At 42.7% G+C, this 16460-nt stretch overlaps 1 protein-coding gene and 1 long non-coding RNA gene across 2 annotated transcripts in view; one reads left to right on the forward strand and one right to left on the reverse strand.

Moving 5' to 3' along the window:
* Positions 1–16460, forward strand: part of KCTD16 (potassium channel tetramerization domain containing 16) — a 425565-nt gene that overhangs the window by 212013 nt on the left and 197092 nt on the right. The window lies entirely within an intron of this gene.
* On the reverse strand, positions 3147–5504 carry LOC120977925. The gene is made up of 3 exons (XR_005774009.1): positions 5494–5504; positions 4015–4017; positions 3147–3292 (listed from the first exon to the last, which is right to left on the reverse strand). It is a non-coding gene; the product is annotated as an uncharacterized LOC120977925 (long non-coding RNA).

Here is a 16460-nt window from a genome sequence, read left to right on the forward strand (position 1 = left end):
TGCCGGTACAACTTTTTTAGTTGCAACTGGTATTTTTACACCGCCCTCACCAGTTTCTGAAAAGGGAGCAGGGTGGGGTGTGGGCTGCGCCACCACCCACAGCACATTAATCATGCCAAAAAACTGGTGTAAATAATGACTGAAATATACCCTTGCTACCAGCCGGCAAAGATTTCAGTCTGGTGCATGGACTGCCAGAGAGGCATGTAATTTATGATGAGGACTGCGCCTCGTCATAAATTACATGCCTCCTCCAGCAGTGCAGGGCCTAGTGTAGAACACACCTTGATAAATCAGGGCTATAGTCTAATCTATTCGCTTTAAACATAACACTAGTATACTATGTAATCAAAAGGTAGGTGGTGATTCCTGCTTGAGGATATAAAAAAGTCGCTGATTTTGCACAGTGGGCCTCAATATTGCAGTAATCTTGGCTGGTGCTGTATTATAGGAACCCCATTGAGACCCAGACCTAAGTCTTTTTTTAAATCGGCAAAACTTTAAAAAGCTGGACATATGTTTTGAAGATAATGGCTATATTCCCCTCTGATCAAGGGCTTTCTTCTAAACTAATACTATATAGTTATGTATATAATGTCATATAGCAACAATATTAGTCACAGCAGTATATACAGAATGTATCATTTACTGTATAAGGTGTGTGTAATTCATATTAATCTCTGTCAGTATAGTTTTGGTGTATTAGGGTAATTTTAAGATCCACTTCCAAAACTGCATGCAGAAACCTGACCTTGTGGCCATAACCTTAGAGAAGAAACTTAGAGAATATCTTATAAAGTCTATGCAGGGGCAACAGATTCCTAAGAAATAGAATCTATAGTACTGTGCCAGCAGCTGGCATGTTAGATGACTCCATAGCAGGGGCGGACACAGACAGCAGAGGGCCCCTGTGCAAAGAATGTAACTGGGCTCCCCCAAACCACACATACAAATATAAATATATACGTGCAAATAAAAACATCTTGTGAATATGGGTCAATACGTTTACAATATGTATATATATTTTTTTCATACTAGGCCACTCCTCTAACTCTGCCCAAAGCATAACTATACACACCCAGTCCCCTTAATGCCCCCACATAGTAATCATTTTCACTGTCTGGCCCTGTCAAAGTAAACAGGGAGCAGCAGTTGCAGAGAAATCGGAGACTCTAGGTGTAACGGCAATGCCCCCGTAGCTCCTAGAAGCTCATTTCCATATGTTAAAACATCATTTTTCTCAGCAATGTGGGCACATATGAACATGGAACCAACACAGATATCTTCATCTGCCAAGCGCACATGTAACAGGTCAGCCAGTTTCATAGGTGCAAATCTGTGGACAGATGCCCTTTAAAGCTCTGAACCCGAACATATCCCCTTCTCCCCCCACTCAGCCACTCTGACATTTCATGCTACAATGCTCTGTTTTGTTCACATTTTTATAATGCTAGGCAGAGACTTCCACCTAGCAGTTTTCCCAGTGACATCGCTGGCACTGATGGGCGGCTTTACATGCTAGAGCAGCGCTAAAGCCCGTCCATTAGTGCCGGTGACATCACTAGGCTTACTGCTAGGTGGAAGCCCCCCCATAGTACCCTCAGTGGTAATAAGGCTTACCTAAAGGGCAACCCTTATAATCTATATATAATCTATAAGGCATTTCTATAGAGCCCTCAGTAGTAGTAATGCCTGCCACCAATGCCCACAGTATTTATAATGTTCCTTACAGTTCACCTTGTAATTATATTGCCTCCTGCCGTACCTCCTAGAGTTATAATCTTCTCTGTAGTGCCCCCATAAATTATGCCTGTCCTCTCTCTACAGTCTTATATACATTACAGTCCCAGGTAAATAACATCACTCCTCTCCCTTCAGTCTTTTATACCATACAGTCCCATGTAAATAACACCAGTCCTCTCCATCCAGTCCCAGGTAAATAACCTCTCTTCCTTACAGTCTTCTCTCTAACATACAGTCCCATGTAAATAACATCCCTCCTTACCCTCCAGTCCTCTATAATTTCCAGTCCCATGTAAATAACACCAGTCCTCTCCCCTCAATGTTCTATAACATACAGTCCCATGTAACTAACACCCCTCCCCTCCCTTCTGCCCCTCTAACATACAATCCCAGTAAAATAACATTTCCCTCCCACTAAGCAGGGAGGAGGTATAATGGGGAGAACCACATCTCCCAGCATTTCTCTGGCACTAACATTCATTCCATGGCATCACATTTCTCCATTGCTGAGCACTGCCTTTGTCTGCTCTGGTCACATGACTGTGACCTCATCACAGGTCCTACCACCACTTCCTCTGTTGAAAAGATCACATGACTATGATGTCATTGCAGGTCCTTCAGCTATGGAGTTTAGGCACAACAGGTAGCAGATTCACAAGTCCTAATCAGGGCAGCCCCCCCCCACCCCCCTCCCGACCTGCACCTCAGGTTACCCTGTTGCCAGAGGAAGGGAGTGAAAAAAAACACCTTTGCTGGCACCCCTCCCTTGCTGGGCCCCTGTGCAGCTGAACCAGTTGCACAGGCGATATGTCCGCCCCTGCTCCATAGTCTTTCTCAGAATCAGACAGGTAGTCTATTGCCAACATGATAAATGATCACTATGCATTATTCAGGCATGGTTACATATCGCATTCATTCTTTGCTCAGGTTCCTGGTTTTACAGTATGTATACACTGTCCTGAGATTCTTGCCACTTGATAAGAATGAACTGTAATTTATCACATAATATGCTTTACAAGGAAGAGCTGGAAAGTCTTGACAAGGTAACTGCTTTAAGTAATCAAAATGTCAGGGTCTGTACCCTTGCAAATAATACTGTAGGTCTAAACGTACTGAATTGTTTAATTTTCTATCAAACTACAGACCACATTTCTAGGTCAAAGAAAGTATCAAGTACAGAATTAAATGTAATTAAAGAACACAATGTAGCAGAGGTACATGGTTTAAAAAAAAAGTACAGATGGCACCTGTGGCATGTCTAGTCATAGTCCATTGAGTAAACCGTGATAGTGCACAGGTGGATAAGTTTAGAACTACTCTAAGGCCTCATGCACACGACCGTTGTTTGGGTCCGCATCCGAGCTGCCGTTTTGGCGGCTCGGATGCGGACCCATTCACTTCAATGGGGCAGCAAAAGATGCGGACAGCACTCCGTGTGCTGTCCGTATCCGTTGCTCCGTTCCGCGGCCCCGCAAAAAAAAATATAACATGTCTTATTCTTGTCCGCAAAACGGACAAGAATAGGCAGCTATATCAATGGCCGCCCGTTCTGTTCGGGCACCAGGGCGGCTTCCATTTTTTGCGGATCCGCGGTTTGCGGACCACAAAAACGGCACGGTCATGTGCATGTAGCATAAGGCTGTGGCCACACGTTCAGGTTTTTATGCAGTTTTTGAAGCTAAAATCAGGTGTAGATCATAAAAGGAGAGAATGTATAAAGGACAGATACTATCTTACCAGTTTATTTGAATCCACTCCTGTTTTTGGCTTCAAAAACTGCTTTAAAAAAACCTGAACGTGTGGCAACACCCTTAGGCTACGTTCGGGTGTCCGCTCGTGAGCTTCGTTTGAAGGGGCTCACAAGCGGCCCCGAACGCATCCGTCCAGCCCTAATGCATTCTGAGTGGAGGCAGATCCGCTCAGAATGCATCAGTCTGGCGGCGTTCAGCCTCCGCTCCGCTCAGCAAGCGGACACCCGAACGCTGCTTGCAGCGTTCGGGTGTCCTCCTGGCCGTGCGGAGGCAAGCGGATCCATCCAGACTTACAATGTAAGTCAATGGGGACGGATCCGTTTGAAGATGACACAATATGGCTCAATCTTCAAGCGGATCCGTTCCCCATTGACTTTCAATGTAAAGTCTGGACGGATCCGTTCAGGCTACTTTCACACTTAGAATTTTTTCTAAGTTATAATGCAGACGGATCCGTTCTGAACGGATACAAATGTCTGCATTATAGGAGCGGATCCGTCTGATGAAACATCAGACGGACCCGCTCTGAACGCAGGTGTGAAAGTAGCCTTAGAAGTGTGCTGGTACATCACCCTTTTCTAATGGGGCTTCCTGATGCCTCCCATCCATTTTGGTCATTTTATATTTTACAGCATCTTTTCCATCCCCTTTCTTCATACAGTTAGGTCCATACTGTATATATTTGCACAGAGACAACATTTTTCTAATTTTTTTTCTGTACATTACCAGAATGGATTTTGAACAAAACAATTCAGATGCAGTTGAAGTTCAGACTTTCAGCTTTAATTCAGTGGGTTGATCAAAATGATTGCATAAAAATGCGAGGAACTAAAGCATTTTTTAAACTCAATTCCTTGATTTCAGGGGCTCAAAAGTAATTGAACAAATGACTTCCTGAAGTCTTGAACTCATGGACATCACCAGACGCTGTTTTTCCTCCTTTTTAACGCTCTGCCAGGCCTTTACTGCAGCGGTTTTCAGTTGATGTTTGTTGTTGGCCTTTCTGTCTGAAGTTTACTCTTTAACAAGTGAAATGCTCTATTGGGTTCAGATCAGGGGACTGACTTTCAAGAATATTCCACTTCTTTGCATTAATAAACTCCTGGGTTGCTTTGGCTTTATTTTTTGGGTCATTGTCCATCTGTATTATGAAACGCCGGAATGTCTCTGAAAACCCCAGAATTCATCCGGCTGCTTCTATCCTGTGTCACATCATCAATAAACGCTAGGGACTCAGTGCCACAGGCAGCCATGCATGCCCAAGCCATCATACTGCCTCCACCATGTTTTACAGATGATGTGGTATGCTTTGGATCATGAGCTGTACCATGCCTTCGCCATACTTTTTTCATTCCATCATTCTGGTAGAGGTTAATCTTGGTTTAATCTGTCCAAAGAATGTTCTTCCAGAAGTGTGCTGGTTTTTCAAGATTCTTTTTTTTAACCAAGTCCAATCTAGCCTTCTTATTCTTGAGGCTTATGATTGGCTTGCACCGTGCAGTGAACCATGTGTATTTACTTTCATGCAGTCTTCTCTTTATGGTAGATTTGGATATTGATACACCTATATCCTGGAGAGTGTTGTTCACTTGGTTAGCTGTTGTGAAGGTGTTTCTCTTCACCATGGTAATTATTCTGTGATCATCCACCACTGTTGTCTTCCGTGGGCATCCAGGTCTTTTTGCATTGTTGAGTTCACCAGTGCTTTCTTTCTTTCCTAGGATGTACCAAACTGAAGATTTTGCCACTGATAAGGGTCCATTCACACGTCCGTGTGTGTTTTGCAGATCCACGTCCGCGGACCGCACATCGCCGGCACTTAATAGAAAATGCCTATTCTTGTCCGCAATTGCGGACAAGGATAGGACATGTTCTATTTCTTTCGGAATCGGAATTGCGAAACCGGAAGTGCGGGTCCGCAATTCCGCATCCGGGCCATACATCGTGTGGCCATATAGCAATTAATGGGTCCGCAATTCCGTTCCGCAAAATGCAGAACGAAATTGCGGACAAGTGAATGGACACTAATAATGTAGCAATTTATCGGATGCGTTTTTTCTGTTTTCACAGATAAAGGATGGCTTCCTTCACCTACAGTGCCTTGCAAAAGTATTCACCTCCCTTGACTTTTTTCCTATTTTGGTGCCTCACAACCTGGAATTAACATGGATTGTTTGAGGATTTGCATCATTTAATTTACATGTCACGCTGGACAGGATTCAAGATACAACAGAAATCCACAAACAAGTGTCTAGGCCAGAAGCTGGGGATAAAGGTCACCTCCTTACAAATCCCTACCAGCTCTCCCTAGACTTCTGTGCCCACGTTCAGACCCTAGAGGTGGGAATAAACGTGCCCCCGTGCCTAAGGCTGAAGATTCCCTAAAATCCCTAAGATGGTGACAGGGGGAAAGAGACAGCTTGCTTCCTCAGACCTGGAGGAGGCAGGCGTCTCTCTAACAGCCTAGACAGAACACACACAAGAAAACAAAACCAATTTATCTTGTCACAGAGCAGATACAAAAAATCCTTCTTTCCTTCCTTCCTTCCTTCCTTCCACTGAGCAAGATAGAAGCTATAACCCGCACAGGACACTGGGAAGGGGTGTAATTTAAACTCATACAAATGACCCCACCCAGTGCACCTGAAGGGAGGTGGATACAGCTCAACTCTAAAACAAAAACAAAAAACTACACACGTGCTGCTAACCTGGCAGACCTCCGCACATAACCTGAGCAGGGCATGACATTGCAGAACATGCACACAATTTTTAAAGATGTTTTTTATTTTATTTTATTGTGAAGCAAACAACAAATAGGACAAAATGACAGAAAAAGGCAATGTGCATAACTATTTATCCCCCTAAAGTCAATACTTTGTAGAGCCACCTATTGCGGCAATCACAGCTCCAAGTTGCTTTGGATAAGTTTCTATGAGTTTGCCACATCTTACCACTGGAATTTTTGACCATTCCTCCTTGCAAAACTGCTCCAGCTCCCTCAAGTTGGATGGTTTGTGCTTCTGAACAGCAATCTTTAAGTCTGACCACAGATTTTCTATTGGATTGAGATCTGCGCATTGACAAGGCCATTCCAACACATTTACATGTTTCCCCCGAAACCACTCAAGTGTTGCTTTAGCAGTGTGTTTGGGGTCATTATCCTGCTAGAAGTTGAACCTCCATCCTAGCCTCAAATCACGCACAGAGTGGTACAGGTTTTGCTCAAGAATATCCCTGTTTTTAGCACCATTCATCTTTCCCTCAACTCTGACCAGTTTCCCAGTCCCGGCTGCTGAAAAACATCAGTTTGTGTTCTTTAGGTGATGTGATGTGTTGGGTTTCCGCCAGACATAGCATTTTCTTTGATGGCCGAAAAGTTTAATTTTGGTCTCATCAGACCAGAGCACCTTCCTCCATTACCTTTTTGCAAACTCACAATGTGCCTTTTTGTTTTTATCAGAAAGTAATATCTTTCTTCTGGCCACTCTGCCATAAAGCCCAACTCTATGGAGTGTATGGCTTATTGTCGTCCTATGTACAGATACTCCAGTCTCTGCTGTGGAACTCTGAAGCTCCTCCAGGGTTACCTTAGGTCTCTGTGCGGCCTCTCTGATTAATGCCCTCCATGTGTTTTGGTGGGCGGCCGTCTCTTGGCAGGTTTGCTGTTGTGCCATGTTCTTTCCATTTGGTTATGATGGATTTGATGGTGTTCCTGGGGATCACCAAAGATTTTAATATTTTTTTATAACCTAACCCTGACTTATACTTCTCAACAACATTGTACCTTACTTGTTTGGAGAGTTTCTTTGTCTTCATGGCAGTGTTTGGTTAGTGATGCCTCTTGCTTAGGTGTTGCAGCCTCTGGGGCCTTTCAAAAAAGGTGTGTATATGTGATGACAGATCATGTGACACTTAGATTGCACACAGGTGGACATCATTTCACTAATTATGTGACTTCTGAAGGTAATTGTTTGCACCAGAGCTTTTTATGGCCTTCCTAACAAAGGGGGTGAATACATACGCACATGCCAATTTTCTGTTTTCTATTTCTAAACAATAGTTTTATTTATATATTTTTCTCATTTCACTTCACCAACTTAGACTATTGTGTTCTGATCCATCACATTAAATTCTGATTAACAAAACATTGAACTTACTGCTGTAATGTAACAAAATACGAAAAAAGTCAAGGGGGAGGGAATACTTTTGCAAGGCACTGTACATGGAGAGCTCCTTTGACCGCATGTTTACTTCTCAGCAAAAATCTTCAAAATTCAAGAATCACACCTCAAATCAACTGCAGGCCTTTTATGTGCTTATTTGAGAATGAAATAATGAAGGAATTGCCCACACCTGCCCATGAAACAGCCTTTGAGTCAATTGTCCACATACTTTTGGTCCCTTTAAAAACAGGGTGCCACATGTAAAGGAGATTAACTTCCTAAACGCTTCATCCAATTTGAATGTAGATACCCTCACATAAAAGCTAAAACTCTGGCCTTTATGTCCATGACCATTATATAACTATAACTTAAATATGTTTTAGTAAACAGGTAAAAAAAAAAAAAAAAATTGTGTCAGTGTACAAATATATATGGACCTAACTGTATGCGTACACTATAGAGAGACATCAACAACCCCTGTCTGACAGCTGTAATGGCTCCTTAAGCCAGCAAAGTATGAGCAACTTGAATCCAGTAGCCATGTATCAGTTAACACAATGGGCAATGGGGGATGTATTATTAGTGGTGTTTCTTACTCCAGGGCGATGTGGTGAAAGGGGCAAAGATGCACATTTTGCTGCAATACGTCATCTGCGATAAAATTTGCAACTTGTGTAAGCCTCCAATTCTCATAAAAGAAGGTGTTTCAGTTGTCCCAATGGATTTGTGAGATTTTCCTGAAAATGCAATGTAGTTATTTTAAAAGATGCTAATAAAATTATAAGATGTTTTGTTCACTTGTTCCATAATAATGATCTAGTAAAGAATTTTTATCATGCTTCTGTCCTTGAATTCTGTTTGCAGTAGTGTTTAAAATGGGTCTCCAAATGCAGCTATGGGGTGGAAATGTGCCTGAAGCAATACCATCAGTGAGCATCCTTTCATTACCACCAGTGAGGGGAGCTATCATAGATTTGGTTTCCTGCTCACAATATTCTTGCTTTCTATGTCTTGCCAAATTTGGTATAATAAAAGTTTATGACAACTGGGAAATCACATGCGCCATAGGGATCAAATTTATCAAGATAGTTGCTTCCAGAATCTTTGGGGTTATGGGCAAAGTCTTCTGGTATTCAGCAATAAAAATTAGTCTGAAAAAGGGCTAAATGAATCAGCATGATATATATGAAATGTACCTCATTCTAACTAAAATCTCAAAGTAAATTGCATAAATGATTGCAAGAAATTTACTTTGTCCAATTCAAAAGGCTTCATGTACTTTACAGATTGATGCTGTGTAAAATACAAGTTAATGGCAAAATACTAATGAATGATAATTATATGAAAATAATATTGATAATAAAACAATAATCAAGATATTTTCTTTACACCCATTTATTTGTATTTTGCCTTTAATTTGTATTTTGCCCAGCATCAATCTTTAAGGTACTGTACATGAAGCCTATTGATTTGCACAAAGTAAATTTCTTGCCATCATTTACTGTATGCAATTTCAACTACACGCATTGTGAATGCCTTTTGAAAGGGCACTGTGAAAGCCATTGTAAGGGATCTGGAACTTTGTGCCATGTACAGCTCTATAAAACATCTGCAAGGCTTCTGCGTATGCCTGGAGACATCCTGTAGACTTCAATGGAGCTGCAGAGAGTGGCTGAGCAGGGAGATAATGTTTGCTTCTGAGTACCTGGCCATCTTCATTGTAAAATGTACTGATACTGCTGCTGCACCACTACGATGGACTTAACGGAAGACAACAACTGGAAAACAATGAAGGGAACTCTGTGAATGTGTAAAAACTAATTTTTACATAAGCTATCAGATTATATTGCATTGGTGAGATGCAAATGCACTTTAACTTTTGCTATAACCTTTTTGTTTGGCCAAAGTCAGGATCACTAATGTTCCATAACTTAGGCACGTAATAATGCTTCTAGTCCACATGAAGTCTGTAGAGTACTAATGTTATTGTCCCTATTTAAAACATGTGCGTAAAGCATAGGCATTGGTCTTGGCTCATTTGCCTACTGGTGACAATAACAGTTATAGTATGTTGTTTTGTATTCTGTTATATTGTGATTTCCAAGTAGCTGAAAATCTAACAGTTGGCGATGAGATTTTTCCTGAGCCAATATCAAGAGGAAGAGCAGTGGGCATGAGCTGCCTCCTGGGTGGCGACAGACCTCTTGTTTTTGCATTTAGAAACACATTTGCATATCTCTATTTGGAACATTATAAAAGGTTCATATAAATTTACATGGTACAAAATGTATTATTTTTCAACTTGGCATGCTTGCCCAGATTGCCATAGTGACTAGAGATTATCTTGCACGCTCTTTACAGCCATTTGAAGCATTGGTCTTAGAAAAATAGTTAATCATAAAGATTTATTTTGTTTCTAATACTTTTTTAGTATTGTGATCATTATTTAATGCTTTTTGCATTGATGTCCAAGGTAGAATAAATGGTTTAAAATCTATACATGTTAAATCAGGACCTGTCATGTCACTTTATTTGCCCTGTGGTCCTTGTTAGAAGGGAGATTGTACTCTCATCCAAAAGATAGCAATTACCTTTTGTGCAGGAGTGGCAATGTGTCACGACGGGGAGTGGGGGAATCCCCCCCATCGCGCAATGTCCTTTGCTACCGGGCTGCAATGCAGGGAAAAGGGAGCTGGTCACCTCCTAAAACTTCCCTCAACAGGCCCTAGTCTCCTAGCTGTATGAGCCCCCTTCAATGGTAAGGGGACTCATACCCACGTGCCTAGAAGTCTAAGTATCCCTGCATTGCCCTACAGCTGGTGACAGGGAAGAGAACACCTGTTCATCCAGGACACGGATGACAGGCGTCTCCAGAGGCCCAGTAACTGGCAGGGTGCAAGACTATAAACAGTACGGCAGGTAAATAGCACAGCAACACCACAAAGGCTATCAACTCTTACCTGCCGCAGCCGAGATGGAAGGACGGCACCAACGACAACCCGGACCTCCCTGCGGCTACAAGAAGCATGGAGGTTCCAGTCTGGGAAGCACACAGTCTTTCATATTGCTTAAACCCCTCCAGTGCAACATACACACACCAAAAGCGAAACGTCAAGTACCCCCCAGCTTCAGGCATCCAGCAGAGGCTAAATAGCCCAAGCAGCCCAAAACACTAGGAAGGGAGTTAACCCTTCCAATACCAGACAAGGGAAGGAAGCCACTTAAAGGGGAAGTGCACACACAAGCATAGAAAGCTACACGTTGCCGCAGGCAACAACATGCGTGGCAACCATGTCATGGCAATCACCCAGAAGGCCGAGACACTGCCACTGCATGCTCACACAGCAACAAGTTGACGCGGGCAACCGCAAGTGTAGCAACAGTGTCACAGCGCACACCATAGGCTGTGACACTCCCACCCCTCAAAGCCCCCCACCAAAAAAAAAAAAAAAAAGGGGAACTAAACAGAACACCCAAAAAACAACAGGACGGGGGGCGTAAGGGAAAGTAACAGGATCAGCGTCAGAGCAAGGATGTCTCTCTAAGACTGCCGCCAGCCCCTGGAACAACAAACAGGAACCACGGCACCAGCCACCAAACAGCCCAGAGAAACCACACTGAACGCTGCGTCCACCTCAGACGCGGTTCACAGCAGGTCGCTGCCGGCATGCATCCCCAACCAGCACACAGCCAGTACACCAAGGCATGCATCCAGCACACAACACACGCACATGAACCACTGAGGAATGGACGAGGAGGGACGCAAACACCAGTGCCGGTTCACACCAACTGCAACACCTGTTACAGAGAACCGCACTGTTAACAGCATCTCACACCATATACCCTCCCTCTGGAGGATAAGCATGTGCGCCAGAAAACGACAGGCGACACATGCTGGGCCCTCTTCCGAAGGCTCCAAGCAAGGAGCCTTTGTGGTCATACTATCATGGCGGGGAGTGGGGGAAATCCCCCACCGTGCGGTATCGAAGGGTAAAGGGGATCAGCCTGCCAAAAAGGAGTAATAAGGGAACAGGTCACCTCCTACCGCGTCCCTAATCCTCTCCCTGACTCCTCACTGTATGAACGGACCCCGATGGTAGGACGACTCATACTCAAGATTCCTAGAAACCCTAAGTCGTCCTGGTAATCCCTCACTTAGGAGAAGGGGAGAGGCAACCTGTTCATCCCAGTCATGGAGGAACAGGAGTCTCTATCTGAGGCCAGCCTGCAAGGAGAGGGGAACACATACAGCTATAAGGAGATGGCAGGTAAGTGAAACCAGTAACACACCTACCTGCCACAGACACACTGACTGGAACCCGTGCACTAGTGCTGCTGTCCACACCAACATTAAAAGGACACAGCACACACCCCAAACCACACAGGAACCCAGGAAACCCATAGCTGCAATAAACGTGAGACACCATAAAAACATCTTCTATCTTCTATGACCACAAGGGTGGCCCTCACTGGAGAGATGGCATATGAAGACCAGGAGGATAGCTCTAGCATACACCATGGCTGGAGTACCCCCCAGCTTCAGGCATCCAGCAGAGGCTAAATAGCCCAAGCAGCCACACCCACACACACATAAACCCAGTGTTAACAAAACACTAGGAAGGGAGTTAACCCTTCCAGCACCAGACAAGGGAAGGAAGCCACTAAAAGGGGAAGTGCACACACAAGCATAGAAAGCTACACGTTACCACAGGCAACAGCATGCGTGGCAACAATGTCACGGCAATCACCCAGAAGGCCGAGACACTGCCACCGCAAGCTCACACAGCAACTCGTTGCAGCGGGCAACTGCAAGTGTAGCAACAGTGTCACAGCGCACACTATAGGCCGTGACACAATGTCACTGTACTGTGAATAAAAAGAAGCTGCTGAATGCCCCATGTGATTACATGGAAACTATTGAACATGTGGTTAATAATGGTTGTCTCATGCGTTCAGTTTTATAAGAGCCAATATGAACTGAATTGAAATCAAAGGAACAAAAAAATCAACAACAACAAAATGAATATTGTCCATTCTCCACATTGTATTATTATTATTTTATTTGCTGTCCCGATTCCTATATTTTACCTTTTATATAAAAATGTTATATAAAAGTATTAATATCAAGTTTTTGTAGTTTTTTTCTGCAGCTTTACAGAGAATACATTCACATTGGTTACTGTAACGGCATACAAGGCAATGCTCCAAACGCCCGAACGGAATCTCACGAATAGCTGCTAGCAGACAAATACGAAATGCACCCAAGCGGCTTACACTCCTAGCAATCAGTCTCTAACAGCATACCGTGAATCCCCCCAAGAACGAGACGAGGCTCCGTGTTGAGGGTCAAGCAGTGGACACCCAGAGCTGTGTGTTTATTGATCTTATATAACATTGTTACACACTAGTACCACCCACAGGGTTTTGTAAAAACAACCAATAAACACGTACAATACAGTAAAACACTCCCACACAAAATCCTCCCCTCTGCCTGTGATACAATTACCTTATACAATGGGTTGATGTAATTATCACAGGCAGGAGAATACACAATGCCTTCTGTCCTGGAGACAACCGAGCAGTAAGTCAATTATCTCTCAGGACAAAGGGAAATCGCCAATACACACGTGGGGACAATAGGACAGACATCACTATTCAAATATACAATGTCACAACCATTACAGTAAACACAGACATTTAACATATCCCAAAATGGCACGAATTAGGCCAGGGGTTCAAAAGTTAGTAAAAGTCATTTGTGAACAAAGGAAGCATGGATTTTCTGCCCAAAACCAGTTTTTACAGAGTTAGGCTGTGTGAGATAATTGGCTTAACTAGGTGTGGTAAGCCAACTAGGTACAGAAAATACCTCTATTCACAACAGCAAAAATACACAAAAATACATAACTCCTATCAAACTTAACAGAACCCCCACATTCAACTTATCCCCAGATGGCTTGGATCTGAGCGCTCAATATATCCGAACAGTGCTCAGATGCCACAAACACAGTCACATCACCATGGGGTTTAAGTTTAGCATGGGCTGATGAGTCGGCCCATAATCCTGGGGCAAGAGGCTGGCAAACAGGCCCCTCCAAAACCCAGTGGCGAGGTTAGTTTTGCCACAGTTACTTTTTCAAGTAGGCATAAAATCTACAGCTAGTTTTGTAGGAGGCAAATTTATGTAAGCATATATGTTTGGATGTGATGAGAAACCGGAGTGCCAAAAAGACCCCCACTTAAATCTTGAGAAAAATATGAAAACTCCAAAAGCCTATGTCTCCTCTGCAGGAGATTTTGAATTCCCTTTTATATCCAGTGTTTTCTGGGCTCAAAATCTGGCAAAGGTTACATCTCTTCACCCAAAGGTCTGGTCCCTCAAATTACAATATTAATTGGTTCCAAGATGACCATTGTATGTTGAAACCATTATTGAGTAATCGGTTCCAAAGCCCCAAAATTTCATCCAAGATAAGATACAATGAAGATTTAAGAAAAATAAACAGTTAACTAAGACAGATAAAACAAGTCCCTACATATAACAGTCAGGAATAGCTGCTAACTAGCAACTATTTTACCAGAGAATTGGCCTTGATTGGTTGGATCTGAGTCTGAGGCATTGTATGTTGAGTCTAGTTTAAACTTATGACAAAGGGTCAGAAAAAGACCATTGTATGTTGAAAATATTGTATCCTGAGGCCATTGTATCTTGAGGGACCACTGTATAGTGATAAGGTTGAAACAAGTATTCTGGTCCATGTAGTCAATTTATAATGACGGTGAAACCTTCTTCCCCTACACCTAGAGGCTGTCCTCTTAGCATGGTTACAGGTCCCCTCTTCTTTTAAACATTCTGTCATAACCCCATTATTAAAAAAAAATACTTCTCTTCATCCGACCTGCTCAGTAGTGTTGAGCACGAATATTAGAATTGCGAATTCTTATCGCAAATATCGGCAATTCGCGAAGATCTAGAATATAATGCCATATCTTCGTAATTGCAAATATTCTAGATTTTTTTAATCCTTATTATGCTATTTATCTTCCATATTTTTTTTTATAGTCATTATTTTACCTATCATTAATACATTTTTATTTAAAGTGTTTTTTAACCTATCTTTAATTTTTATAGATGTTATATTATTCAATCATTACATATAACACACAATGGCTATATGCCAACAACCTATCCATGAGACAGGTACAGTCAGCATACCTTACAATGGCAGCCTTGTGCACTATGAGACAACTAGCAATAATCACACCTTGGATAAACCTCATGGGCTATGATATTGCTAGGACTCATCTGACTGAGAGTCAGTAAGCCTCAAAGTTGTTTGATTTAAGTTGGATGGCTTGTGGGGACCTGCGCACCTAGATCATTATCATTAGGGTGACAAAAATTTTAATATTGACTCTTGTCATTTGGCTCATTATTTAATGTCCAGGAATCCTATTTAAAACTGCTCCAAGAGCCCAGTGATGCGGGCTTTGCTTCTGAAAGTTCCAAGGGCCGTCTCCCTTCGACAATGTATGCGCCTCCCCTAAACTCTCAAGACTTCCTCCCCCTCTCCCCTGACGTGAGGGTGATGCAGACAGCACACAGCAGGGAAGCGCTGCATCATTGTGATATCAGTGGAAAGAGGAGGAAACCTCGGAGCTTAGGGTAGGAGTACACAGCAGGGGATGGTGTGATCATAGGCTTTCAACATAAGGAATGTATAATAATATATTGGGACATGTAATATCAAAGTGTTCTCAATACACAGAGCCTTTTTTCTGTAGAATCTGTACAGAAAATCTGTGGCATGCTCTATCATACTACGTATGGTATCTACAGAGGCAATTTACCCTAAAAGAACACTGAAGCCATACCTCTCCATAAAAAGATGTTCAGGCTAGGTGCACTAGGTGCACACTGTGTGCATGAACTCTAACATGGATCTGCAATACTGCCATATTCTGTATAGTACATAGGCCTAATGTATGTCAATAAAGTAAGTAAACTGTGAAGATTAAAATGACACATGGAGAAGAGTAAAAGAGCAAATTTATTTTTACATTCCTCAACAATGAAATTGCAACATCAAGAAGGAAAAGTCATGGAATTATGGAAATCACAGGATCAATAGGCATGCTATTATATGCATATGATAAAAAACTGAAACAAAATATTCAAAACATTTTGATTTTATTCAGCATTGAGTATGAGCACTACGTGCAGAAATCCATGCACACACCTTGGCATGCTATCAATGAAGTTATTAATGGTTGTTTGAGGAATGCTCTGTTACGCTGAATGCACTTGAGCACCCAAATCATGAAGATTCACTGCTGGCAGCTCACTTTGCAATTGGATAATGTCAAAGATGTGCTTGATAGGAGACATGTCCAGAGATGCTGCGGGCCATGGTAGTATGTTTAGGCCACTCAGGCTGTTCACAGTAGCACAGGCAACATGTAGCCTAGCATTGTCCTGTTGAAAAACAGCTTCTGGGACACTTTGGAGAAATGGCTGTGCCACTGGTTCCATGACAAAATCTATGAGCTGTTAGGCTAGTTTCACACTAGCATTTGGGAGCGCTGGCAGGCTCCAGCCCGCTGGAGCTCTCCGGAAGCTGCCTGAATGCCTGCCGGCCCCATTAACTATAATGGGGCCGGAGGAGATGTGGCCACAACCCGGCAAGAATGCAGAGGGTCGGCCGGGTTAATACTTCTGCGCCATAATGTGGGTTTTCTGATATATGGTGCTATTATACATACTTTTAATTATTGATACAGTAGGTGTTTCTGACATTGTGTT

This window comes from Bufo bufo, chromosome 1 (assembly GCF_905171765.1).
Source record: "Bufo bufo chromosome 1, aBufBuf1.1, whole genome shotgun sequence".
Taxonomy (NCBI): domain Eukaryota; kingdom Metazoa; phylum Chordata; class Amphibia; order Anura; family Bufonidae; genus Bufo; species Bufo bufo.